The 27,365-nt window shown below is 43.7% G+C and overlaps 1 protein-coding gene across 15 annotated transcripts in view; it reads right to left on the reverse strand.

Annotated features, from left to right (window-relative positions):
• ST6GAL1 (ST6 beta-galactoside alpha-2,6-sialyltransferase 1) overlaps positions 1-27,365 on the reverse strand; it is a 145,043-nt gene that overhangs the window by 32,219 nt on the left and 85,459 nt on the right. For 10 of the 15 annotated variants that reach the window (XM_045387163.2, XM_074030795.1, XM_005545453.4 and 7 more), the window contains one exon: positions 2,834-2,965. The gene's annotated coding sequence lies outside the window, so the exon portion shown is untranslated. Of the gene's footprint in view, positions 1-2,833; positions 2,966-16,131; positions 16,171-19,173; positions 19,324-23,615; positions 23,951-27,365 lie in introns of those variants that run through there. The other 5 variants (XM_074030794.1, XM_045387164.2, XM_065539719.1 and 2 more) reach the window with 3 other exon arrangements.

Below are 27,365 nucleotides of genomic sequence, written 5' to 3' on the forward strand. Positions count from 1 at the left end.
TGGATTAGCAACCTGAGGCTCTGAAAAGTCAAGGGAAGTGTCCAAGCTCACAGAGCTGAGGAAATGGTTGCACTGAGGTTCAAATCCAAGTGGACTTGATTCCATAACCCATGACCTTTCCACTACAACATGCACAGAACTGCAAAAAGCTCTGGAAAATAGATTTCATTGAGCAAATAGAGACTGAATTGTCCTCTTTATTTCTGGGTAAACACCTACTTTGTTTTCTCAGAATTTATTGTGTAACTGAATGGAAACTGGAAGTACTTTGAACTCAAATAATGTCTGTATCTTTTGGAAAACATTACATTCTTTCCCCATTCACTGGGTTTATTTACAATAGTGAATCAAAGCAATCACCTCCGGGGTTTTGCTAACCCACTAGGGATCTGAGGTCTCTTCCCATGGATCCTGCTTCTATGGATATCAGGAAAAGGTAGTAGTAGTACTGGACTGGGTGTTCACAAAACCTGGGTTCTTATCCCCATTCTTGGTGACCTTGGACAGGTCACTTAATATTTCTGCTCCTGAGTTTTTTAGAATAATTCTCTCTGCCCTATGTGATTTGCAAAGTGTCGGGAGCACAAAACAAGAGGATGGTATTCATTGGATTTGAACAAGGTAAGCAAAAAAGCACAGGAGGTATTCTGAACAGAGACAGCAGCAGCTCAGCCTGGGGACCATGTGGAGGTGATGGGGGATAGTGAAGACGGTGGTGTGAAGCCGCAGCCATAACTCAGCAGCCCCGAGCTCCAGGCTCTTCCCTGGGAACTCCTTCATGAACTGACATCCAGCTCATTCCTGGAATCCATTGGCAGTACCAACCAAAGCAGTGCTTCCACCATCCCAGACCTCAGGATCCAGTGGCTCTGGGAATGATGGGTTCCTATCCTGGACTGCTGAGGTTGTGGAAATGATTAAATGCACACAGCGGAAGAAGAATTCAGATATAAGATCATGAAGTGGAGGGTGGAAGCTTGTATTACCAAGAAACTAAGGAATTCAATTTCCACGGATACCCAACACAGGTAATCACATAACCATATGACAGCTGAAGAAAAACCAGAGAAAAGAAGGCAAGTAGCATTTAAGGAGGGCCTACTACATGGTAGTCACTTTCCTTGCAATATCTCATTGAACCTTTACCACAACACTATGATAGAGTTATTGACAACCCTATTTTAGGAAATGAAAAAACTGAGGCTTAGCAAGGTTCTAGGGTCTCTCCAACATCAACAGCAAATCAGTTCTAGAACCAGAATTCCAGCCCAGGTCTATCTGACTCTAAAAGTTCATCATCTTTCCACCCAAGGACATGCATCTGTGATAAGGGGCAGTGAGAAGTCAGTGTGATCAAGTCGGACTCAAGGTCACTAGAGAGGCAACTTGATCTGTCAGACAGTGGCAGACAAGCCTGCCATCCCTGCTGTGCACTGTGTTATCACTCAAGGGGACTTTCCGTATTAAGGTTTCCATATTAGTAAGGTTTTACAGACTTACTATAGGCAGCAGATTTTATGAGCTCCATTTATAGCTGAGTATTGTGAGGTTTGGAAACACAAGTAACTTTCAAAGTTGCATGAGTGATTTGGAAATAGTGGACTTGGAACTTGACTTTGACATGTCTGAATGAAACAACATGGCAGGAAGGGCCTGATTCACTGTCACAGGACTGGAGGCTCAGGGAGCGGCTGCCCAGTACCTACTCTCCAAGGTGTGGTTTCCCAGGAAAGAAGAGTTCCTCCAAATAGCTGGGTCCAATGACAGTCTTGCAACCATCAGATGGCCTCAGCCTTCACAGCCTGTGACCTGTCATGGCCTCAGGGCACTCATCTGAAATCCCACATCAGGGCTCTTGTGGTCCCTTGACACCACCCTTGGTTGACGCTCCAAGTCCACCAGGTAGCTAGAGTTTCTGGTCACAGGCACGTATAACTGCAAGACCCTCTCTCATCTCTCAAGTTGTTTGAAGAAGGCAGAGTCTGAAGAAGCTTTCACTAAATGGTGCAACTGAGGGAAAAGAGTACAAACTTTTCTCTATAAATGTTTTGGAAAAACAGACCAAGCTTTGAATTTTCCAATCACACCAGACTGTTCTTAAGCATCCAGGTGTCTGCACTGACTGCACCCTTTCTCCTTGTCCATGTGCTTCCCAGCTCTGACAGCATCACCTTTCTGTTTCTGAAGGTCAGTGGAGGCCACCTCCCCCTCCGCACTAGCTTTGTTCCCCTTTGCTGCCAGCCAGTGCTCTGTAATGCTTGCTTTACATGCCTGACTTTGCTGCTAAAGGAAAACTCCTCCCGGCATCCTTTCTGAAACCCTAGTACCCAGCACAGTGCCGGCGCCAGAGCGGATACTCAAAGAAAGATTACTGAACTGATGCAATTTTATAAGAGAGTCTTTACAATCATCATGAGGCTCCTAGAGGAAGAAGACAGCAACTTGCATTACCACCTTCAAAGAACCGGCCAACACTGAACCAGCAGAAATCAATGCTCAAAGCAAGGAAATCCTGTCCCGACCCACCCATCACGACATACTCAATACCAGTTGCATTTGTGGCACGTAGTAGGAACTCAGAATGGTTGACTGAAATACAGAATAACTTAAATCTTACAGTTAATAGAAATGCACAAGCCATTTCTCTATACCCCACAACCAAACCCAAATTGAATCAGCAGTTAAAGAGGACTAAAAAATGTATACAAAAAGAAAACAGCAAAGCTGTAGCCAGATACTGAGATCCTGAGATTCCCTGTCAGCACATCTGCCACACCAGCTTTTACTCAGGAATGTACCCCTTTGCTAGCCCATGCCTCTGTGTGTTCCTTACCTGCTTCTGGTTAATCCCCCAGGGGCTGCAGGCCCTTCAGGTCCTCAGGAATTAGCACTATTCTCCATGGGAGGGAAGATTTATTGGGTCTGGAGGCCAAGGCCCATTTTTCTCAGGATGATCAAAACTCATCTGCAAAGGCAAAAAACAAGAGAGAGAAAGAGAGAAGGTGAGCGCTGTTTTCCAGCAGAGGCAGGGTTAAACATTAACAAGATGGAAAGGTGCCTCTGCAGAGCTAGGCTAGGTCTCAGCCCAGGAAACCTCCAGGGCTCAGGAAAAAAAAAGAGAGAAAAGCATATTAAAGGTGCAATGCTCTGGATCTGTGAACAGCACAGATAGCCTAGAAATAGACTTGACACCGGCTGGGTGCGGTGGCTCACGCCTGTAATCCCAGCACTTTGGGAGGCTGAGGCGGGCGGATCAGGATCATGAGGACAGGAGATCGAGACCATCTTGGCTAACACGGTGAAACCCCATCTCTATTAAAATACAAAAAAAAAACTGGCCAGGCATGATGGCGCCTACCTGTAGTCCCTGTAGTCCCAGCTACAAGGGAGGCTGAAGCAGGAGAATTGCTTGAACCCAGGAGGTGGAGCTTGCAGTGAGCCGAGATCATGCCACTGCACTCCAGCCTGAGCGACAGAGAGAGACTCTGTCTCAAAAGAAAAAAAAAAAAATGAAAGAAATAGACTTGACACCAGATAAGAATGGGCTAGAAAGCTAAAGCAGCCACCATGGACCAACCTGGGAAGAACAGATTGTTTAATCGCTGGTTTGGAGATAAATAGGGAGCAATTAGGTCCATCCTGAAATAAACTTCAGACAGATTTTCAAAAAATTATTTATTTTCAAAGAATATTTAATAATATATGAAAGTTCAGTCAGTATAATTGTACCTGAAAAAATAGGCTATAAAACTGTAAATACTATCCAAATTCAGAAAAAAAAAAAAAACACACACATTTAAAAAAATGTGAAAAAGTACTAGAAAAAAGTACACCCAGAATGGTAAGAATAATAGATGTTTTCATTTTTTATCATTTGACATATATTCCAAAATTTCTAAAATGTACATTCATTATTCTTTGACTTTGAAAAAATGTACAAAAGTATTAAAATATAACTTTAGAAAGCTAAAAATAAGCCAGGCATGCGTGTCTGTAGTCCCAGGTATTCAGGAGGCTGAAGAGGGAGGATCATTTGAGCCCAGGAGTTAGAGGCTGCAGTGAGCTATGAGCACCACTGCACTCCAGCCTAGGTGACAGAGTGAGACCCTGTCTCTAAACAAACCAACAAAAAACAGCTAAAAATATAATTATATACTTGTCAGCTCTTTCTTCTTTTGATGCAATGTAGGAAAACAGCAAAGGAAAAGTTTAATACATTCAGTTGCAAGAAAATTTCAACATCTATACAATGAAAAATACTGTAACTACAATAAAAAGGAAAAGTCAAAATATAAAAAGGATTAATGTAGTAAAAGTTTCCCAAAATAAAGAGGTAATCAATGTGAACAGACATATCACAAAACAAAAAGCACAGTTAACAAGCATATAAAGTTATGGTTAATCTTGAGAGAAACCCAAGAGGGGCAACTAGAATACTAAAAAACTAGTTTATAGAATTTACATTACTCAGCAGTTTTCTACATAATACTCGTTGCTGGACAGATTATAATTAAACTGATATACATTCAAAGGATCATATAAATTAATTTAACCTTTCTAGAATGTATTCAGGCCATAGAATTAACAGCTCCTGGCTATGGACCACGTACTGTACTTCTAGGAGCAAGAGTGAATAAATAAATAATTCAAAAGTAAAAAAGATTATACACTTCAGTTTCCCCACATGTAAAATGATTCTCTACATTACATAGTTGTGATGACAGTTGAAAGAGGATTAATGAGATAAAGAATGAGTTCTATAAAGCAATAGGCATACAAAGAAGAAAAGGTTTTTTTTTTTTTTAATAATTTTAACTTTTATGTTAGATTCAGGGGGTACATACGCAGGCTTGTTACTTGGGTATACTGCACAATGCTGAGGCTTGGGGTATGACTGCTCCTGCCATGCAATTACTGAATAATTAGTTTTTAAACTCTTTCCCCTGTCTCCCCCGTCTTGTAGTGCCCAGTGTTTATTATTGCCATCTTTATGTCTATCAGTATTCACTGTTTAGCTCCCACTTATAAATGAGAACATATGGTATTTGGTTTTCTGTTCCTGCATTATTAATTTGCTTAGGATAATGGCTTCCAGTTGCATCCATGTTGCTGCAAAGGGCATGGCTCTGTTCTTTTTCATGGCTGTGTAGTATTCCATGGTGTATATGTACCACATTTTCTTTATCCAATCCACCACTGTTGGGCACCTAGGGTGATTTCATTCTTTGCTATTCTGAATAGTGCTGCAATAAACACACAAGTGCATGTCTCTTTTTGGTAGAAACATTTATTTCCTTTTGGATATATACCCAGCAATGTGATTGCTGAGTTAAATGGTAGTTCTGTTTTTAAGTTTTCTGAGAAATCTCCAAACTGCTTTTCATGGTGGCTGAACTAATTTACATTCTCAACAACAGTGTGTAGATGTTCCCCTTTCCCTGCAGCTTCCCTAGCATCTGGTGATTTTTGACTTAATAATAGCCTTTCTGACTGATGTGAGATGGTATCTCACTGTGCTTCTGATTTGCATTTCTCTAATAATTAGTGATACTGAGCATTTTTCATATTTGTTGGCAGCTTATATGCATCTTTTGAGAATTGTCTGTTCATGTCTTTTGCTCACCTTTTAATGTTGTTATTTGTTTTTTGCTTGTTCAATTGTTTTAAGTTTCTTATAGAGATTCTGGATGTTAGACCCTTGTTGGATTCATAGCTTGCAAATATTTTCTTCCATTCTGCAGGCTGTCTGTTTATTCTGTTGATAGTTTCTTTTGCTGCACAAAAGCTCTTCAGTTTAATTACTTCCCACTTGTCAATTTTGTTTCTGTTGCAGTTGCTTTTAAGTACTTAGTCATAAATCCTTTCCCAAGGTTGATGTCCAGAATGGTGTTTCCTAGGTTTTCTTCTAGGATTCTTATAGTTTGAGGTCTCACATTTAAATCTTTAATTGATCTTAAGTTAATTTTTGTATATGGTATAAGGAAGGGATCTAGTTTCATTCTTCTGCATACAGCTAGCCAGTTATTCCAGCATCATTTATTGAATAGGGTGTTCTTTCCCCCATTGCTTATTTTTGTTGACTGTGTTAAAGATCCGATGATTATAGGTATGTGGCTTTATTTCTAGGTTCACTATTCTGTTCCATTCGTCTATGTGTCTGTTTTTGTACCAGTACCATACTGTTTTGGTTACAAGCCTTACGGTGTGGTTCTAAGTCAGGTACTGGAATACTTCTGAGTTTGTTCTTTTTGCTTACAATTGCTTTAGCTATTTGTACTCTTTTTTGGTTCCACATGAATTTTAGGATAGTTTTTTTCTAGTTCTGTGAAAAATGACATTGGTAGCTTGGTAGGAACAGTGTTGAATCTACAGATTGCTTAGGGCAGTGTGGCTGTTTTAATGATATTGATTCTTTCACTCCATGAACACAAAATGTTTTTCCATTAGTTTGTGTCATCTATAACTTCTTCCAGCAGAGTTTTGTAGTTCTCCTTGGAGGGATATTTCACTTCTTTGATTAGATGTATTCCTAGGTATTTAACATTTTATTGCAACTATTATAAATGGGATTGTGTTGTTGATTTGACTCTCAGCTTGAAAATTACTGGTTATGGAAATGCCATGAATTTTTATACACTGGTTTCTTATCCTGAAGCTTTGCTGAAGTCGTTTATTAGTTCCAGAAGCCTTTTGGCAGTGTCTTTACAGTTTTCTAGGTATAGAATCCTATTGTCAGCAAGGAGAGACAGTTTGTGTTCTTTTCCTGTTTGGATGCCTTTTACTTCTTTCTCTTGTTTGATTGCTCTGGACAGCACTTCCAATACGATGCCGAATAGAAGTGGTGAGAGTGGGCATCCCTCGTTTCAGTTCTCAGGGAGAATGTTTCCAGGTTTTACCCATTCAGTATGATATTGACTGTGGGTGTGTTACAGATGATTCTTATTATTTTGAGGTATGTGCCTTTGATGCCTAGTTTCTTGAAGGCTCTTATCAAAATCTTTTTCTGCATCTATTGAGATGATCATATGGCTTTTGTTTTTAATTCTGCTTATGAGGTGAATCACATTTATTAATGTGTCTAGGTAAAACCAACCTTCCATCCCAGGAATGAAGCCTACTTGATCACAGTGAGATAACTTTTTGATGTCCTGCTGGATTCGGTTTGCTAGTATTTTGTTGAGGATTTTCACATCTGTTTTCATCAGAGATATGGGCCTGTGGTTTTCTTTTTTTACTGTGTCTTTGCCAGGTTTTGGTATCAGGGTAATGCTGGCTTCATAGAATGAGTTAGAAAGGGATCTGTCTGCCTCACTTTTTTGGAATAGTTTCAGGAGGACTGGTACCAGCTCTTTTTTGTACGTCTGATAGAATTTGGCTATGAATTTTTCTGCTCCAGGGCTTTTTTTGATTGGTAAGTTTTTTATTACTGACTCAATTTCATAACTTGATATTGGTATGTTCAGGTTTCAATTTCTTCTTGATTCAATCTTGAAAGATTGTGAGTTTCCAGGAATGTGTCCATTTCTTCTAGATTTTCTACTTTGTGTGAACAGAGGTATTAATGATAGTCTCCAAAGATCTTTCATATTTCTGTGGGATTAGTTGTAATGTCGTATTTGTCATTTCTGATTGTGATCATTTGTATCTTCTCTCTTTTCTTCTTTGTTAATCTAGCTAATAGTTTACCAAACTTGTTTATCCTTTCAAAGAACCAACTTTTGGTTTTGTTGATTCTTTGTATGAATTTTTGAGTCTCAATTTTGTTCAGTTCTGCTCTGATTTTAGTTATTTTTTTCTTTTTCTGCCAGCTTTGGGGTAAATATTTTTTCCAGTTCCTCTGTGTGCAATATTAGGTTGTAAATTTGAGATCTTTCTAACTTTTTGAAGTAAGTGTTAAGCACTATAAACTTTCCTAATAACACTGCCAAAAATAAAAATTTTTAATGTCAAACTTATTTATCAAGGTGCAAATCTGTTAACAACTAAGCATCTAGCAATAAGGAAATAAGAAAACCATGGTATAGCCACCTGAAATAAACAATTGTGTATGAATTTATATAGTAATAGGGAATAAAACACTTAAAATCTTATAATGAAAAAAGCAAAACAGAAAATGTTATCTGTGTACTCAGATGGTGACTAAAAGGTATGTATGTCCAACTGTCTAGAAAAAATATAAATGGTTGAGACTTGAATACCATTGATGGGTAAACTGATGAAAGATAGTTCTCATCAGTTTGACTTCCTTTGTTATTCCTTTGTTATTTTCTTCTTTGTTTTTGACATGTTTTGTTTTGTTTTATTTTCCTTTGTTTTATTTTCTTCTTTGTTTTTGAGATGGAGTCTCTCACTGCAAGCTCTGCTCCCCAGGTTCACGCGATTCTCCTGCCTCAGCCTCCCCAGTAGCTGGGTAATATAGGCACCCGCCACCACACCCAGCTAATTTTTGTTTTTAGTAGAGACAGGGTTTCACCATGTTGGCCAGGCTGGTCTTGAACTCCTGACCTCAGGTGTTCCACCCACCTCGGCCTCCCAAAGTGCTAGGATTACAGGCATGAGCACCCATGCCTGGCCAACTTCATTATTTTTATTATGTTACTTGAATAATTAAGGCAAAACTGTTGGGGGCAATACTAAAAATACACTTCGATCTTGTGTATCAACTTGCTGCACAATATTAACCTGGCTTCAAGGCCTGTCCTAGGAGATCTAGCATTAATAGAACTAAGAGGAAGCCATATGGACATACTTAACTTCACCCCATGAGCCAAGAGAAAATCCTCTGTTGAAGGCTAGGAGTTCAAGTTGGGAGAACCCCAGCTCTTCATGACCAGGAGGCAGGCAGGCAGGCAAGCCCTAGGTATGACTACCAGGGAAAAAGTGAGAGGTGCCACTCTGCCCTGTGTCAAAACATTTGGGGCTCTCTTCATCAACTCAAAGAACGGATTTCTGGGCAGCAACCTTGGAAGAGTCAGAAAATTTCTCTGATAGTTATCCTTCTGACATTTGCATGGCATGAATTCCTTTGTGGCGTGAGTGTTTGTAATTATGTAGGCTTTCATTTAGTATTTGATTAGTTTGTCTCCTTCCACTAAAAATATAAGCTTCAGAAACAGGAATCTTGTCAACTTTCTTCTCTATTCTTTCCAGGGAGTATCTCTAGACACTAGATGAATGTCTGGCACGTAATAAGCTCTCAGTATGCATTTGTTGAATGAATAAATGGGTGACGGGTTGACAGCTCTTACTCCCAGCATCACTCATGGAAGAGGCTCTTTCTTAGCCCCATGTAGAAAACACTGTGGGCAGTCACCAGACTTTTGGATGACACCTCCTGCCTGTGAATGCTGGTTTGCTGCCATCCTCCAGCAGGCAGGCAGGACATGAAACTTTTTGTTTGATACAGCCCACAGACATCAGAAAAGTGCATCAACCCCAGCTCTTCCTCCCTCACATCCACTGCATCTGCTCAAAACACCTTGCCCTCTAAGAAGATAAAAATCACTCTCCACTTTAGATTCTCAAAAATCAACCAAATGAAACAAAAGTGGTGCAACTTATCTAGGTTTATCATAGGTGACGGGGGCTTTCCAAAACCAGTCCCTGCTGCGGATGAGATAGCAGCACTACGGATCTTTAACCAGCTGTAGAAGTGATAACAGAACCCTCAACAATCTGGGTGAGAAACTTTAGCAATCCTGGCAATAACAACTACCATTTATTTAGCACTAGCTATGTGCCAAGCACTGACTATAGCTTAGGGATGAACAATACAAGCTTTGGAATCAGATTTATCAAGACAAGAGCCCAAACTGCCTTTCACCAGATACCTGACTTTGAGCAAGTTACTCAACCCCTTAAGACTCAAGATTTAAGACATCTTTATCTGTAAAATAGAAATAGTAATAACAAGAAGTCCTGCCTCACAGTGTGACTTACAGAATCAAGTAAGTTAATCCACTCGGCCGGGTACTGTGGCTCATGCCTATAATCCCAGCACTTTGGGAGGCCGAGGCAGGTGGATGACTTGAGGTCAGGAGTTCGTGACCAGCCTGGCCAACATGGTGAAACTCCGTCTCTACTAAAAATACAAAATTAGCCAGGTGTGGTGGTGGGTGCCTGTAATCTTAGCTACTCAGGAGGCTGATGTAGGAGAATCACTTGAACCCGGGAGGTGGAGGTTGCAGTGAGCCGAGATCGCACCATTGCACTGCAGCCTGGGCGACAGAGCGAGACTCCGTCTCAAAAACAAAGATAATCCACTCAAAGGGATTACAACAGCCACCGTCCCTTCCTCTGTGGATACCATTACTACCCCCATTTTGACAAACAGGGAAACTGAGACAGGGAAGATAAGTAATTTGCCCAGATTAAGTGGAATGGCACTCTAAATGTCGGAGACTCTTTCATGCCTTTGCAGCTCTGCACAAGAAGTTCTTCAGCTTAGTGTCGTTTCCCATGCTGTTCCCATGGGGCTGTTTCCACTCAGCTTCCAACACCAGCTTAACTGCTCCTTGACTCTCAAGCCTTCCTTGGCCTCACAGAGATATCAGCCTCACTCCATGGTGCCTATTCTTCCCCTCATCAAACTATGTGACATCTGTTTGCGGATCTGTCCTAACCAGATTGAGAGCTCCTGGATCACAGCTAGGAAATGCTCAGTCATGTTTGAATGCAAGAATGAAGCTAGCTCCTGACACCATCCCTCCGCGCTGTCCACTGCCTTCAATTGCTAGAGTCACTCCCTCCCACCCACCTACCCATCACCTTCAGTTGCCAGAATCTCCTTGACGGCACCATCATTGCAAATGTTCATTTTGCCTGTTGGATACACTGAATGACAGGGAATTTACTACCGCTCCAGACCACACACAACTGTGCGAGCAGCTCTGCCTCTTAGAAATATCTTAAAGTTAAGGAAAATCAACTTCCTTGTAAAAATAAATCCCGTGTTGCAGCTGGGCACGGTGGCTCACACCTGTAATCCTAGCACTTTGGGAGGCCGAGGCGGACAGATCACTCGAGGTTAGAAGTTCAAGATCAGCCTGGCCAACATGGTGAAACCCCATCTTCCCTAAAAATACAAAAATTAGCTGGGTGTGGTGGTGGGTGCCTGTAATCCCAGCTACTTGGGAGGCTGAGGCAGAAGGATTGCTTGAACCCGGGAGGCAGAGGTTGCAGTGAGCTGAGATTGTGCCACTGCAATCCAGCCTGGGCAACAGAGCAAGACTATCTCAAAAATAAAATAAAAAATGAATAACTATAAAGCCAGTGTTTTAAGCTCTACTCACTGGAGCCACATAGACTCAGATGGAGAACCTCTAACACTTGTTGAGTACATGCTGTTTGTCAGCCTCAAAGTGAAGAGTATCACGTGCATCAACACATGTCATCCTCACAGAGACCCTGTGCAGACGCCGCTACCTATGACCCCACTTACTGGCTGCAGCCATCTTCTCCCCAACCCAAAATACTGTGCTTCATTGCCTGAATATTTTAGCTCCAACACTGTTTCTATCATACCTCCTCGTGATATGAATACCCATCTATAGGATGTTCTAGTCCTCTGGCCTCACAGTCCTTTGATCTCCTCTACCCCAGTGATTGTGACCACGGCCACTCACTCCCAGAGTTGTATCTCTGATCTTGTTATTTCCCAAAAATACCTTTCATAATCCTGAGTTCAGGCATCCCATCTCCAACTACCACTCCTGTCTATGCAGCTTATTCCAATTAGTACTCCAACTCCAACAAGCTTCTGTGGTTAATCCTTCCATCTGTCACTGTCCCTCACTTTCCCCATATTCTTCCTTCCCTTCCTACACAGCTTAAATTCCATGGTCAAAATCATTATAATGAGTCCCTTGCCCTCTTTGATCACACATGACTGGCTAAAACCCAATCCCGGTTAAATCCAACCCTCTGTTTTGCTCCACACGGGCAAACATGCCACTGAGCACGGCTAGAGAAAATTGCACAACAATGCCTACTGATTTCGCTTCAAGTTTATGATCACTAACTGCCGGGAGGTCCTTAATGCGTCTCAGAAATCACATGCTACTTTTCCAGACAATTCATCTGGCACTCACCCACTACCTGACTTCCTCCTTTCAATCTCACTCTCCTGTGATGAATTTGCTACTTGTTCATGGAGAAAACAAAAGCTGCCAGATTAGAACTTCCTCAAACCCCCTAACAGAGCCCCCTTTATCTGCATTTATGCATTTATGTCCATATGCCTCATCCCTATCGATGAACTGGCTATGTCCAACACTTACAATAACCAACACTTGTCCACTAGATCCTACACATTATTGTTTACTTAAGAAAGTTGTTCTAGAAAACCTCCCCCCTTTTTTTTATTGATAAGTATCCCTCTGTCAAAGATTAGTCCCATCAACATATAGACACACTGCTGCTCTTAAAAAGCAAAATCAAAACACCTCTCATGCGTCAAGCAGCCACCACCTGATCCTGATCAGCCCTTTAGCATCATTAACAGTGAGACGTCTAGACAGTGTGTGCCTTTTGATGTGACGTGATATGAAGCACCTATGAAAAATTCTTTTTTTTTTTTTTTTAAGAGACAAGGTCTTGCTTTGTCACCCAGGCTGGAGTACACTGGCTCAATCTCCATTCACCGCAATCTCTGCCTCCCAGGTTCAAGCTACTCTCCTGCCTCAGCCTCCCGAGTAGCTGGGATCACAGGCACGCACCACCATGCCCTGCTAACCACCTATGAAAAATTCTTGCCCAAAATGTTTAATCTGTATATTATCAAGCCTTCATATACAATTCCAGTTTTTAGGAAATACAGAAGAAAGAAGAACAAGTTAAATAACACCATAGGCAAATTATCAGACAAATCCAGAAGGTAAGACTTCCTATGGGACAACTGAACTGGTTTCATCAACAGGTAAATGGGATAAAAAACAAATGACGGCTGACTCTTTTCGGACTCAGCCTGCCTGCACCCAGGTGAAATAAACAGCCATGTTGCTCACACAAAGCCTGTTTGGTAGTCTCTTCACACGGACACGCGTGACATTTTGGTGCCGTGACTCGGATCGGGGGACCTCCCTTGGGAGATCAATCCCCTGTCCTCCTGCTCTTTGCATGTGAAGTAGTAAGAGATGAAATCTACTTTAAAAATCTACTTTAAAATACTCCAGCCAAAAAATAGATTCAGCAAATATGAAAAAAAATGCAATGTCATTTTTTGGATGTATTCAAATTAAGCTACATAACAAGACTGATTTTCAAACTCCTTTCTTCTTAGACAATGATATAGTCTGGGAGTGGGGAGACTTAAACAGCTTGAAGAAAAAAGTCACGATAGACAATTCTTTCTATTCTACTCAAGGAATTAACTAAAAGATACACGACTTTACAGAAGTCACATATTGAGTCATTCATTGCAGAGTTCTAAATAAACTCCCTTTTGCTGCCCTGACCCTAAATCTCTTGACCTCATTTCTCTTCTTTAAAATGCCTTATTTCTCTTTCCTTTACAGTAAAACTCCCTGAAAGACTTGTCTTTCTAGGAGACTAGGCTTGTTTGCAATAGCCATCTTCCCACTCTCACTTGAACCCACTCCAATCAGGCCTCCCCTATCTCCATGAACCTGATCTTGTCAGTCACAAGGACCTCCACGATCTCCACAGTGCTAACCAAATGGTCAGTGCTCAGTCTTCATCTTATTTAGCTCATCAGCAGTCCGTCACTTCCTCTTCCTTAATGCATATTCTTCACCTAGCTTCCAAAACCTGCACTTCTCCTGGTTTTCCTCCGCCTTACCGGTAATGCCTCACTGGTCTCGTTGCTGGCTCCTCCTCTTCTGCCCCACCTTATGCATAGAAATGCCCTAGGTCTGCCCTTTTCCTACCTGCACTCACTCTCTACTACTTGTGAGCATCTTGTGGTCAGCTCTACAGCTATCCAGCCTCCTGCAGTTTGCACTCAATACCTGTTTGTTGAAGTGTGCTGAGTCCGGAAAGTAGGTTCTGTCAGTGAGCTTCTACAGAAAGGAAGCCTTTGAACTTTTTTTTTTTTTTTTTTTGAGAAAAGAAGGGGGAGGCAAGAAGGGGGGCTGGAATAAAACACTGCACTCCCTTCACTATTTACCCTCTTATCTATTATCTGTAGAGAGGAGGCAACATTGCAGAACACAATGATTCTCAGACTTAGAGCACATCCAAATCATTAAAATCACTTGTTAAAATGCGGGCTCCTGAATTCTGTGTCAATCATTCTGATCCAAGTAGTCTGGGAGGTTGGGGGAATATTGGGGGGAAGTTGGAAATCTGCATTTAATAAGCACCCCAGGTAATTAATGCTCAGGCAAGTGGTGAGAAACAGGTAGCTGAGAACAGTGCTGCTGAAAGCGAGAGCTGCAGAGAAGTGCTACGCTGAGAAGGCTTTTGAAGATGCAAGATGAGTTAAGTACAGAAATGGAGTGTAAGTGACTTTTACAGTAATTTTAAAGTAATTTTATGCCTGTTATCAATACTTTTTTTAAAAATGGGGCTTGTATTTCAAATGTCCTTTTTCTCATTTCATGATTCTGGAATTCATTCTTATTTATTTATTTATTTATTTATTTATTTATTTTGAGACAGAGTCTCACTCTGTCGCCCAGGCTGGGGTACAGTGGTGCGATCTCGGCTCACTGTAATCTCCACTTCCCGGGTTCACGCCATTCTTCTGCCTCAGCCTCCCGAGTAGCTGGGACTACAGGCGCCCACCACCACGCCTGGCTAATTTTGTTTTTGTGTTTTTAGTAGAGACGGGGTTTCACCGTGTTAGCCAGGATGGTCTCGATCTCCTGACCTCGTGATCTACCTGCCTAGGCCTCCCAAAGTGTTGGGATTACAGGCGTGAGCCACCACGCCCGGCTCCATTTTTATCATATTTCACAAAACTACTGACGTGAGAGGAATTGGGAAAAAAATTTGGTTCTTCACCACCAATAGTTTGAGAAGCCTTGGCTTTGGAGAAACAGTTCACTCAAGCTCTAGTCTCAAAAACCTAGATTGAAATCCTGGCTTTTGCACTGTGAGTTATCTTAGGCCAGTTAGTCAATTTCTGTGAACCTTGTGTCTTCATCTGAAGGATAACAATACTTAAAAGGTTGCCTCGGCAGGGCTGTGCTGACAATTTAATGATAGCTTTTTATCACTTCATTTTAGCTAATAATGAATGAGCTTTTACTATGTGCTAAGTAATTTACAGGCAGTAAAGGTCCTGTAATTTGGCGAAGCTCATTTAACTCCTGCAGCAAGAACAGTGCCCAAGGCAAGGACTGCTATCACCATGCGCTTCACAGAGTCCCCAGAGGAGCCTGCCCAGGCTGTCTGGCTCCAACACCCCAGCTCCTACCCAGAGCTCTATCAAGTGGGAACCAACATGGATCAAAACATTAACCATTTGTCATAACATTTCTGACAAGTCACTATTTTGCTCAAAAGCGCAGCAAAGGTCAGAAGCGCGATATGCAACAAGAAACCGACTTGTAGCTGGTGAATCTGAGAAGAGAGTGAAAGAAAGGAAGCCATGAGGGGCGCACAGTGCCTGAGAGGCTGTGACTGTTTGCAAGTATTTACCTGAGGACAGGCCCACCTGCAAGGCTCATGGTGGGGATGGGGAGATCCTGCCCAGAGCAAAGACCTGAAGATAAAGGGCTTTCACTCCTGTCAAGGGTCAGAGATTCCCAGCCAGGCAGCACTGATAATGAAGTCCTCAGAACATTTCCCTGAGTACATTTCCCCAGAGGTTTTCTAAGAGCCTGGAGATCAGAACTTTGTTGGGGGGGTGTTGTGTCCCCACCATGAGGTCAGGCTGCGGTCCCTGACCACAGCCAACCACTCAGAACTGATTAGGTGAGCTCCGAACTCCAGACTGACGCAGCCATGGCAAAGGGAAATCATGAGCCATTTGCTACTGTCTTCAACCTTGCACCCCACGCACAGACAGACAGACAGACAGACATGTATTCGTAGAAATATTTGCCTTCCTATTTGACAGGTACCTGGCAAAAAGTAGGCCTTTCGTGCCCCATGAATTCCCTTTCTGTATAATGCCCACTCCCCACTACATGCCCCAGCCCCAGTAGGCATCTCCCACATGCTTACCACGCAACCTGCACTCCGCTTGGTAAATCAGCGTTAAGCAGAGAAGAGCGCAGGAAGGGCCTATACAGAGGGGGTTGAAAAAACACTTCACCCCTCCCCAGCAACACAGCCACCCACTCTTTCCTCCACACCCCTACACTACACCACACCCCCGTGCTACAGAGAGGCAGAGAGAAAAAAAGTGGGCCCGTCACCTCCTCAGAAAGAGGAACTGTCTCACCTCCTAATCTTTACTACACTGCTTTGTTTTTTCCTGGAGTAATTTAAAGCAAATGCCAGACTTTGTATCAGTTTCCTGCCACCAGCTCTTCCCAACTGCAGATCCAACAAAAAATTAAGCCTTAATGTCCTAAGACCTCCATTGTATGCAATGCATTAACTAACTCCATGGCATCCAGAATTACCTACGTACCACCCCTGGGAGAATTGAGAATGTAGACCCTGAGATTCTCTTCACTATGAAACACACACAGACACACACACACAGATATATAAACACACACACGCACCAGGTTCTGCCAGAAAATATATGAATATAAATAATAATTCAATATGACCACAATGCCATTATCACCTAATATCCAATCCACTTTTAAATTTTTACCAGTTCTCTCAATACTGTCTTTTACATTAACCTGCTCAAAAGAGGATCCAAACAAGGACGGGGCATTTTGTTTGGATGATGTGCCGTTTTCAATTCTCTCTTATCTTAGAAAAGTTCCTCACTCCCTTACTTCTTCTTTTCCATGGCAAATATTTATTGAGAAAATGAAGTCATTTCTCCTGTGGAGTGGCTTATGTTCTGAGCCCGGCTCACGGCTTCCTCAGGGTGTTGTTTAATGTTCTCCTCTCTGCTCTGTGTTTCCTTAAACTGAGTGTTAGATTCCAAGGCTTGTTGAGATTTGGTGGTTTCAAATTCAATGGCTCTCCCAGGTTTTTTTTTTTAATATATATACACATATACTCTCTCTCTCTATATATATACACACACACACGTATGTATGTATAGATATGTGTGTATATAGAGAGTATATGTGTGTATATATGTATATATGTAAAACATATGTATATATGTAAAACATATATGTATATGTGTGTATATAGAGAGAGAGAGAGTATGTGTGTGTATATATATAAAAAACATATAGGCTGGGTGTGGTGGTTCATGCCTGTAATCCCAGCACTTTGGGAGGCTGAGGCGGGCAGATCATGAGGTCAGGAGATCGAGACCATCCTAGTTGACACAGTGAAACCCCGTCTCTATTAAAAATACAAAAAATTAGCTGGGTATGGCGGCGTGCGCCCATAGTCCCAGCTACTCAGGAGGCTGAGGCAGGAGAATCACTTGAACCCAGGAGGCAGAGGTTGCAGTGAGCTGAGATCACACCGCTGTACTCCAGCCCAAGCGACAGAGCAAGATTCTGTCTCAAAAAAACAAACAAGCAAAACATGTGTATACATCTATATCTATATATATATATATCCAAAAAGATCTAAGTCCTGGTAGTCTAAGGGAGTTGGAGGTGAGGAAATGAACAGGGAAGATTGAGTTCCTCTACTTTGCGGGGGCCCCAGGGCCTGTGAGAAAACTTACACCAATACTCATACGATAGGTTCATTCGTTCAGCAAATGCTGATCGCCTACTGCGAACCAGACTGTCACACAGCAGTAGAGAAACCAGCTAGAAATCCCTAACGCCTCCAGCACTCACCTTACAGTGAGGATAAATAAAGAGTCAAACAACGTAAATCCCTGGTGCTTTGCAAGGAGATAACTGATATGCAGACAATTAGAGTAGGGAAGAGAGATAGGGAAAGCTTGGGGTGGATGAGGTGGAGATTTAAATCAGATGATCAGAGGAAGCCTCACTGAGAAGAAGACATTTGACAAGGGTTGGAAGGAGGTGTAAACCAAAAATAAAATCCTAAGCCCCTCAACAACCAACTGAATGGATTCCTATTTGGCCACGGGCACCCCGGAGAAACCGGAAAAACTGAATTCCCAGCCATGACCAAAAGGAGGTTACACCCTCATCATACCCCTCCCTTTTGGGGTTTAGGCACAAGTGACCAGCATTAAGGTAAAACAGAGATTATAAGACTGACAAAACAGACGCTTTGTGGCAATAAGATACCAAACTATACACAATACCTAAGGCCATGAAAGGCAAAGATTAAGTCATACCCTACAAACAATACAGTCTCATTAAATGGGTTTTTAAATGAACCCAGTAAAATGTAGCTTACTTTCCAACCTGACTTTGGTATCACATGACAGCAGACTCTGAAGGAAATTAAAATACTTTACCCCAAAATACATTTCTTTAACATATTTGGAAAAGGCTGCCAGACGGCCCTTCGGACTGCAAAGCCATCTTTGGTGGGGGAAACAGGCATCTCCAGAGAATCGTTATTAATGCCTCTTCCCTTGCTAGGCTTTTCCCAGATCTAGGAGAGATTAACTGAGAGTCAGACACTTAAAGGTCTGAGAAGAGACAATCACTATCTATTCACCCTGAGGGCTGCTATCTATGAGGCTCCAACCCCTCAACCAAGGACCTTGGCCCCCACAACCTCCTTCCTACTGACTTCAAGTCACTAGACAATAACTTAACTCTCTCAGCTACTGTTAGCTAAGGAATCCCTAAAACACACTTAAGACTTGTAAGGCCCCTCAGCCCTCTCCTAACCCTCAACCCCCCAAGTCCCTGTGCAGGGAAAACTCTCTCTAGCCATCTTTCCTCTGCTCTCACACCACAATCAACACAGAAGTCGACTTATGTGACCATATGTGTGGGGGGCCCCCCAGCACCAAGCAGCGACACCAGCTTGGTGTCCGCTAATTCAGTTCCGACACTACCTGGAAATAGTGTCAGATCCCACAGACTGAGGGCTTAGTGTCCAAGGCATCCCCCTCTCCACCAGTCACAAGTCCACGCCTCCAGAACTTCTGACCAACCAGCTTCCATTGGGGTTCCCCTCTCAGTGGCTTCAATTAATTTGCTGGAGAGGCTCACAGAACTCAGAGAAACACCTACTTACATTTACTGGTTTATTATAAAGGATGCTGCAGAGGATATAGATGCAGAGATGTGTAGAGCAAGGTGTGGGAGAAGGGATGCAGAGCTTCTATGCCCTTCCTGGTTGTGCGACCCTCCAGGAACCTCCTCCTGTTAAGCTATCAGAAAGCTCACTGAACCCTGTCCTCTTGGGTTTTTATAGAAGCTTCTTGACGTCAGCATTCCTTCCCCCAGGGGAGGGCATAGGGTAGGAACCTCTCATGGGAAGGTCTTTTTTTTTTTTTTTTTTTTTGAGACAGAGTCTTGTTCTGCTGCCCAAGTTTCAGTGCAGTGGCACCATCTCGATTCACTGCAACCTCTGCCTCCTGGGTTCAAGCAATTCTTCCTGCCTCAGCCTCCCCAGTAGCTGGGATTACAGGCGTGCGCCATCACACCCGGCTAATTTTTCTATTTTTAGTAGAGATGGGGTTTCACCATGTTGGTCAGGCTGGTCTCGAACTCCTGACTTCAGGTGATCCACTCACGTCGGCCTCCCAAAGTGCTGGGATTACAGGCGTGAGCCACCATGCCTGGCCTCATGGGAGGGTCGTAAGGCCCACAGTCAGGCCAAAAAACATTAGAATCCTGCCTTGGGGCAGGTGAAAGGACGGCAGGAGAGAGATTGTTTCTTAAGGCCTGCCCCTGAAGTCTAAAAAGCCCAACATTCTAGCAAGACTGTAGTAAGGGCTATGGGGGTATGTGCCAGGAACCATGTATGAAAACCAATACATAGGCAGGGCACGGTGGCTCACGCCTGTAATCCCAGCACTCTGGGAGGCCTGAGGCCAACATGCTGAAACCCCATCTCTACTAAAAATACAAAAATTAGCTGGGTGTGGTGGCATGCACCTGTGAGGCAGGAGAATCACTTGAACCTGGAGGCGGAGGCTGCAGTGAGCAGAGATCACGCCATTGCACTCCAGCCTGGGTGACAGAGCGAGACTCCATCTCAAAAAAAAAAAAAAAAGAAACATATATCCTAACACCACACCCCCTCCCCCACTTTGAGATGTCTCACATTTTTTGGGCAGAACTAACAGTTACCTTCCATGTACTGATTTCCATCTTTGCCTGTAATGCCTGTCTCCCTAAAATGTATAAAACCACACTGGGGCCCGACTGCCTCAGGACCACTTACTCAAGCCTTCTTGGGTTTGTGGTTTTTCTCGGCTACAGTACCTCATATTGCCTCAGGATAAACTTCTTTAAAATATTTTACAGAATTTGGTTTTTCTCTTCACAGAGATGAGGGAGGCAACCATGCAGATTTCTGAGAAAAGAGGGTTGCAGGTAGAGGGAACAGCAAAATACCTATAGAGGGGCAGCCAGATGACGTGGCGCCTTACAGAGGTGTAGGGATTTGGGCTTTCATCTGATTAAGACATTGCTGATATATGTTTGAAAGGCATCACCGGGGCCGGGCACGGTGGCTCAAGCCTGTAATCCCAGCACTTTGGGAGGCCGAGACGGGCGGATCACGAGGTCAGGAGATCGAGACCATCCTGGCTAACACGGTGAAACCCCGTCTCTACTAAAAAATACAAAAAACTAGCCGGGCAAGGTGGCGGGCGCCTGTAGTCCCAGCTACTCGGGAGGCTGAGGCAGAAGAATGGCGTGAACCCGGGAGGTGGAGGTCAGAGTGAGCTGAGATCCGGCCACTGCACTCCAGCCTGGACGACAGCGGAAGACTCCTTGTCAAAAAAAAAAAAAAAAAAGAAAGGCATCACCGGATGCTGCCCTCAGAATCAACTGTGATAAGCAGCAGGTCCCAAAAGTCAAAAAGAAGACCTTTGCAACTATCCAGGTGAGAATGGCCCAGGGCCCCATGGCCTGAGCTCTTACTGGGTGCTAACATCTTATAGATGTTACCAAATTTAATCCTTACCACCACCCTGTGGGGTGGAGTATTAACAATCCTTTTGTAAATAAAGAAATTGAAACTCAGAGAGTTTAAGTCATTTGCTCAAAATGTCACTGTAAATGATCAAACGAGGATGTGGCCAGATTATTATTATTATTATTTTTTTTTTTTTTTTTTTTGAAACAGAGTCTCGCTCTGTTGCCAGGCTGGAGTGCAGTAGCGTGATCTCGGCTCACGGCAACCTCCACCACCTGGGTTCAAGCAATTCTCTGCCTCAGCCTTCCGAGTAGCTGGGATTACAGGTGCCCACCACCATGCCTGGCTAATTTTTGTATTTTTAGTAGAGACGGGGTTTCACAATCTTGGCCAGGCTGGTCTTGAATTCCTGACCTTGTGATCCACCTGCCTCAGCCTCTCAAAGTGCTGGGATTACAGGCATGAGCCACCACACCTGGCTGACCAGATTATTCTGACAAACTGGTCATGCTCTTCATCCTATGTCCCTCTACTCAGGCCCTTCCAAGGGCCACTGCGAGCCTCTCTGCTTTATCACTTCAACTACAGTTGCTAATCACTGTATTGACCTTCTGGTGACACCTATTTACTCTGCCCTGATCTTCATCTCCTTAATCTTCAGTGAGCAAACCTCACCCTCATCTGGACCTTAGAACCCAAACTTTCTGTTCTTAGACTTAGAGTGCTTGACACCCTGTTGTCCCCAGAGGGTACCTGCACTAGCCACAGTGCCTCCGAGAGGGGCTCCATGTGTCCTGGCCACCAGAAACCCTCTCCCATGAAGTACTCCCATTTCTCTAAGAGCTTGGATTCTTAATGTGTGCCACCTGAGCTGCCACTTAATGCTCTGACCCCTCTTTCTCTTTCCTCACATCAGGGATAGCTGGCTGCCCCACCCAAAGTTTGCTCCTTCTGCCATATAGAGTTAGTGCTGTAAATTACTGCCCAGAGAGGGATTGCATTTTACACACACACAAACACACGCAGCATATAGATGGGATCATTTTACTAGTTATTGGTAAAGAAACGTGAGTACAAATAACATGTATCACTTCTGGGCCACGATGGTTAAGACGTGAGTTTATTTGCTCTAGCAGCTAACATTACCCTACAGAGCTACTCAGTAGAGACTTCCTGAATATTTATTTCTATGGTCTAAAACCATCATTAGCATATTCAGCTATAGATTTTTCATATCTCCTCATCCCAACATTTCACAATCCCAGTGAAATAACAGAAGCACACCCTAATTTAAGCAAAGCCAAGAGCTCCTAAATTCTTCCACATCAAATCATATCCTCTTGTACTTTGTTTCCCCTGACATGATTCCAAGAATTTGAAAGATGTTGTCAACTAACTTTAATTTAAAATTTGAGTTCTTATTTGTTATCAAATGAACAAAGATACTGTTGCCAATCAGAGGTTCTGAACAGCATGAGATTGCCACAACTACCACAATCGGTTGATGAAAGTTTAGCATAAAACAAAGAAACTTGATTTTCTTGGCTGTGCAGGTTTGCTGTGGTGAACATGCTTCTCCCATCCAGCTTTTCGAGATATTCAGTGTCTGGTGGATCTCTGGAGACCCTGGACAAGGGACTCTGGTTTGTGGAGCTTACTCCAATACAATTATAACTTTGTGATTACAGCCATAGACACAATTCTTGCTTAGCATACCCCCTGTGATGGCTAATGAGTGTCAACTTGATTGGACTGAAGGATGCAAAGTATTGATCCTGGGTGTGTCTGTGAGGGTGTCGCCAAAGCAGATTAACATTTGAGTCAGTGGGCTGGGAAAGGCAGATCTACCCTTAATCTGGGTGGGCACCATCTAATCTGCTGCCAGCTTGGCCAGAATAAAAAGCAGACAGAAGAACGTGAAAAGACTAGACTTGCTTAGCCTCCCAGCCTACATCTTTCTCCCGTCCTGGATGCTTCCCGCCCTCAAATATCAGACTCCAAGTTCTTCAGCTGTGGGACTCGGACTGGCTTCTCTGCTCCTCAGCCTGCAGACGGACTGTGTGGGACCGCACCTAGTGATCGCATGAGTCAATACTCCTTAATAAACTCCCCTTTATCAATACATCTATCCTATTAGTTTTGTCCCTCAAGAGAACCCTGGCTAATTCACCTCCCCAAAAATCAGGTTCTACTGGTTGGCTAGACACAAAAGACTGCTTAGAAAAACTACCCCAACAGCCCCCAACTAGGCAAAATTAAGGCATTCTATGTTTCTCCAGAAGAATCTGGTTTCACATGTTTAGAAATCAGGAGAAAAACAATGTAAAACTACAATTTTCCTGGACTACCAGATCAAACAGATACCAGCCTGCCTCTCCATCTCAGCACTCACCAGGCAAAGGCAGAGCAGCAGTTACGTCAGAAACCTGCCTCCCCCAGGACACAGCAGCAGAGCTGTCAAAGATGGGCAAGGAATCAGGCTGCCCGGAATTCTCACATGCTAAATTGCAAAGGAGAACCAAATGGCAACAAACCAGGAAAGATTTCTACTGAAATACCAAAGATAAGAATTTTCTCTGAAATCCTACCAACGTGGATCTGATGACGTTTTCAAACTCCGCTTTAACTGTCTCTTTAGTGAGGACAATGTCTAATAATGTCTTCTTAATCATGTCCTCCCGGAATTCCAGGGCTGGGGATCGTGCCAGGCGGCCGTTCTTCCCATCCATGTCCATCGTAGTTTTTGTGTTATTAATCTGGGCAGGAGGAAGTCTGAGCCAGTGTTCCTTGACGTTTTCTAATTGCCAGAGTCACTGAAGTGCAACTACCTCTCCTTAAAGTCACCAAGGCAACAACTGTTTACCTCTCTCGTCTTAACAAACTGACGTCTTTGCTAGGATCTGTCCAAGGCCAAATGGGCCCCCTACAAAGAGAAAGGGGAAGGGAACATAGAGGAGAAAAAGGTTGTTCAAGTCTGTCCTGAGAGCTTCAAGGCCCTTGGTGTAACCCTCCCCTGCCCTCCCACCCCTAATCTCATAGCCATGGAAGTGAGTGGTATAGGTGAAGGGAACCACTTAGAACATTGTAGTTCTATCTTGCCTGGGCATCAATATCACCTAGGAAGCATTTTAAAAATATAGATGCCTGATATTATCCTCAGTAGCTTCTGATTTAATGGATCTGGACCAATAAACATCAAAATAGTTAGGAAGAATGTTAAAGTTCACAGAGGGTGACCTTGGGCAGAATGGGAGAGAGGCCAGGCCTTTCCTGGGAAGGGACGGGGAACACCAGTTCAGCCTAGGGTAGACATAGTTAATGAGTCAATGCATGGCTCAAGCATTTAAAGTCCCCAGTTAACCCAGACTCCTCCACAACCTAGGAAGTCTGCTGCCCAATAACAGCCCAGAGTTACTGAGGAAGGGGCAAGGCCACAGCTTCAGTCGAGGGCCCCAGGAATTTCAGGCTACACTGTCATCAACTCTGTTCTCCTGGACTCAAAGGGGATCGCCTCCTCTGAAGAATACACATTGATTAGCAGGCCAAGGTGAGTTAGTACTGCTGGAGAAAGAGCTAATCGCCCTTGCATCAAGGTGGGCCTTTCACTTCTCTCTCCTCCCCACGTGGTGATCTTGTCTTGTCTTTGGTCACTACATGAAGAGGCAGCAACATGGCTGCAGATCAGTCTCTTGGGCAAAGGGGCTGCTACCCTCTGAGCAATCCCAGGTGAAGGCCAGAACTCAACTTCTGCTCTTGGCCCATGTCATTGCCTCCTGGGAGGCAGGGGCTGGTTCTCCAGGGGTTTTCACATTTGCTTCCCTCCTTACCAGACATGAAGGACATTTTATATCTGCACTTTCTGGGTGCTTACTGGAGCACGCTCACCCATGTTTGGACATTTTTCTTTGGGAGACAGATCCACAGAAGTCATCACTCAATGGTTCATCTCAACCCCAAACTGCCTCCCCGCATTACCGTTTCCCTTCACTTTAGGTCCCCAAAGGCAGCCCCAGCTCCAGCCCATGTCCCTGGAGGAAGCTTCTCAGACTCTCCAGTGAGGAGTTCGCCACACTGTCGACTTCTACTCACACTCCTGACAGGCGCACACCTCTCCTGCACTCCCGCCCGCTTCTCCAGGTGCTGCGTGTGGGACTCTTATTCTTCCAGTCAGGAAAATAAGATTATATCCCTTCTCTGTCTCCTTTTTAGCACTGCCAAGCACAGGATAGGCAAGTGGCGCTTGATGAGTAGAATGTCTGGCTGGCATCCACGGCGGGGGCTTGTGGTGTGTGTTGGGGCGGAAGATGGTTAGTTTGTAAACAAGAAAATGGTTTTAGACAGGAACTGAAATCATCAACAAGCATGAAGCTGGGGTCTGTGGCTCTGTACAGAAAGAAAGGAAGGGGAAAAAGTGACTATGACTGCCTCCTGGGGTGTTCCCACGTGCCAGGCACTTTGCCAGCCCAGGACATCCGACAGCTCATTCAGTCTCACCACAGCCCTCCAAGGTCAGCACCGTGTTGCCCTTTCCATCTCACAGATAAGAAACCTGAATCTCAAAGAAGTTAAAGGACTTCTGCTAGTAAATGGCAGGGCCAAGATTTAAACCCAGAACTGTCTGAATCCAAGACTATTCTTTTTTTTTTTTTTTTTTTTCCTGAGACAAACTGTCACTGTGTCACCCAGGCTGGAATGCAGTGGCTCAATCACAACTCACTGCAGCCTCGACCTCCCAGGCTCCATCAATCCTCCCACCTCAGCCTCCCAAGTAGCTGGGACTCCAGGCACGCACCACGACACCCAGCTAATTTTTGTGAATTTTTGAAGAAACAGGGTTTCATCACATTGCCCAGGCTGGTCTTGAACCCCTGGGTTCAAGCAGTCCGCCCACCTCCGCCTCCCAAAGTACTGGGATTACAGGCATGAGCTGCTGCACCCAGGAAAGACAGCACTCTTAATGCCCGTACTAAGATGATCATCTTGTTTGACCTGTGACTCTTTCAGCCACAGCCATGCCCACCTAACCCTGAAAGCAAAAGATTTCAGTGAATGAGAAAGGTCCCAAGCCCAGAGCACACTTAGGATGCTGGACGCTTAGCATTTTATCTCATTGAATCCTCCAGCAGCCCTGGATCATTGTTAATATTACAATTGACCCTTGGCATTTACAGAATCAACATTTGGGATTTTCACTTTTGAGAATAACTCCAAAGGTCCTAGACATGAAACAGCCTAAGTCTGCTAAGGAGTAATTATGAAGTGTGTGCAGTAAGAAGCTCACAGGGGCCAGTCCTTTCGTATGTACGAGAGCTCACACTCAGGCTGGAACCTAGTGTGCAGGGGATGCCGTACCCTCCACGTATTAGGAAGTGACAGAAATAACTGTTGGCTTGTGAAGTGTGGCTCCCAGAGAAACAAAATTGCTAGCCCATGTTAGGGAGGGTTTACACTCAGTGATGAATTTCCTTTAACAGATTTTGAAATCCCTGGTGCCTTTTATTTGTGGAATCAATAAGGAACAGAGATCACTTAGATTTTCAACTTTGCTTGATTGCATCTACAGTATAAGGGGGAATTATGTGCTCTGGTGGCATGTGTGTGATTTTGTCTTCTGTCAAGCGAGAACAAAATGCCTCCTCTTAGACTACTGTACGCAATAAGTGAGATCCTGGCAACAATGACCATAAGGATGTTGACTTGAGAATTGGCAAAGATCTCAGGAAAAATCACTGGTGAACATCAACATTCTGACACACTGTGTCAACATTTTATAGATGAAGGAACCGCAGCTGGAAGAGGCCAGATGACTTGCTCAGGAATGTATTGCTATCATACCAGTGCACTACCCTCCCCACAACCTGAAAGCAAGTCCTCAAAACAGTCCCAACTCCTGCATGCTGACCAAGCACAGAATGTGACTTAGGAGGATGGAGACGTAAGAAGGAGGCCCACAGAAGGAAGAGAGCTGCCCTTGGGCTTCCCGCCTTCCCTGCACCTCACCCCAGTGCTGACCTGGGAAAGGCAGAGCTGTGAACTTGCCTGTTTTGACCACATCCATCCAGGTCAATCAATTCAGTCAAGAGGCTGATAGCTGTGATAACTGAGCTCAAAACGGTGGGCCCAGAAAAAACTAAAGGGGACCAAGGACCAAGACTGAGAAGGCGAAAGACCCTAAGACAAGGCTCAGTTTGGAGGAATGGTGCTAAATTTCATTTGCACCAAGCCTTCGAGTCAGACAAATCTAGACTCGGATCCCAGCTTTATTATTAATCAGCATGCAATTTTAGGCAAATTACATGATAGTTGGGGTCTCAGTTTCCTCATCTCTAAAATGTGTG

This window comes from Macaca fascicularis, chromosome 2 (assembly GCF_037993035.2).
Source record: "Macaca fascicularis isolate 582-1 chromosome 2, T2T-MFA8v1.1".
NCBI lineage: Eukaryota > Metazoa > Chordata > Mammalia > Primates > Cercopithecidae > Macaca > Macaca fascicularis.